Raw genomic sequence first — 2,178 nt, 5'->3', positions numbered from 1 at the left:
GTGGTTTCAGTTTTTTTTCAAGACATTAACAAAAATGGCGTAGTCAAGATCTTGAATGGACCCGTTTTGGTTTAGAAGGTATTAATGTTTTTAGCCATTTTTATCGGAGTATGTAATTTGGTAGGGTCTGCATGTCATTTTTTCTTTACGTGCCGTAGCTGTTTTCACGTGATTAATTGCTCAATTATATAATATGAACACAAAACACGTATCGTAAGAGTCGCAACGTAGTTATGGAGATGTATGTATATGGTCCCAAAGCTAAGTAGACTAAGTAGTAAATGAAGGTTGACAAGCATGCTTCATAGTGGCTTAATTATTTCAATGGTAATTATATTGATGCGTCTGCGTCTTCACTAAAAGGATAAGTATATACTATTATACTTGTCTTTATATATGCCGGACATGTAACTCGCCATATTCTTCGTTATCTTCCGTTTCTAAAGTCTTTGAGTTGGTAAATATAAGAATACATCTGACTGCGACAAACATCAACTAAAGAATAATTTGTTTTATTTCACTATTCTTCATGTTACCTTTCTTCTTCCAAGGCACTTGATTCCGAAAACATCTTGTTCCGAAAAATATAATATCTAGTCTTCAATTACACGAATATTATCCTAAATACTTATGTGGCCCAACAACCATAGTACCTACTACCTGAATATTGGTTTCAATATACCAAAATAACCCCAAAAAAAAAAATCCAAAATATATACAAGGCTGTATGAAAAAGAGTTTTCTAATACGCTGTTTGGTATGGACCAAACCTCCAAAACTGATTGGCTTATTAGCCGGTTAGGTTGATAATTATAGGATTGATAAAATTAACATGTTGTAAGTTCGACGGGTTGTTAGGGATTAGCATAGTAAAAAAAAAAAAGACAGTTGATTGAACATGCACTATTCTTCTATTCTAAAAAATTCGGGATTTAGTCCACATTTTCTTTTAACCGAAAACCACAGGAGACTAACTATTCTACTCTCACACTACAAATGCATTGTTTTTTTGGTCGATTTTAGTGTCGTAGTAATCAATTACTCCCTCTGTTTCAAAATATAAGATGTTTTAGAGAAGTTTTTGGTTTCATAATATAGGATGTTTTCAAGTTTCTATGCAACTTTTAGATTAGTTTAGTATTTTATATTATGCAGTATTATTTCTGATTGGTTGAACTTGTTAAAAGTAAAAATTTCTTAATCTGCGTGTTTTACTTAAAACATCCTATATTTTGAAACGGAGGGAGTATTATCTATTGTACTTGTATCCTTTACTTGCATGCTGCAGAGTGCAGATTATATGCATTGGGCACACAGAGTTCAAATTAAAACTCACTCCATATTAGAGCAAAATTGAACAGAAAAATTCTCTACAATGTAAGGTCTCGCAAAAGAAAATTAGTCATGTCCTCGTTATGCATCCACGTAGCCAACAGAGTTGCACGTACGGGCATTATCATATGGGGTCTAAAGGGGTATTATTATTAGAAGTGTAATTAAAACATATCCTTATTGGATGATATCTATAATACATAGATGCATAGGTGAGACGTTGAAAGCACAGAAGAAAAAGCAATGGCATGTGGTTTATGAGAAAAGACTAGACGTAGCTAGCTCCATTATTATGGTTGCATTATTTATATTTATACAGTCTACCTCTTTTACATTACATACATACACTGCATCCATATTTAATGCACCCCCCCCATGTTATTATCTTTTCTTTTACTTTGATTTTCTTCGTTGCAAACTTAAAAAAAAACCAAAAAAATAAAAAAAAAAACTTTTTTCGAGCCTTGTATCAAAATGGCGAAAAGAGAAAAGAAATACGCTATAAAATGTAATGGGTTTGATCACCACAATTGCTTATTATGGGTTGTGTGTGTTAGTGGAAAATCTTTTCATACAAAAACAGGAATTTCTGATTATGTATTTTGATTACTTTTTTCGACTCGATTACATTATAGGTATTATAACACAGTCTTCCTATGTCTCAACATCGTACATGCTTCTATCACATCCCTTCAAGTTCAAGTTCGATTCAGTAACAATCTCCCATATATGCCAAGGTTGAACTATCAAAACCAATGCTTAAATCGTGGAAATAAAGTATAGATAAATAAAATATGATAATTAGTAAATGACAATGGTATCAAATGAATATGTAAAGTAGATAGT

The sequence above is a fragment of the Camelina sativa genome, chromosome 11, assembly GCF_000633955.1.
Source record: "Camelina sativa cultivar DH55 chromosome 11, Cs, whole genome shotgun sequence".
NCBI lineage: Eukaryota > Viridiplantae > Streptophyta > Magnoliopsida > Brassicales > Brassicaceae > Camelina > Camelina sativa.
Note: the sequence above shows the minus strand (reverse complement) of the source record.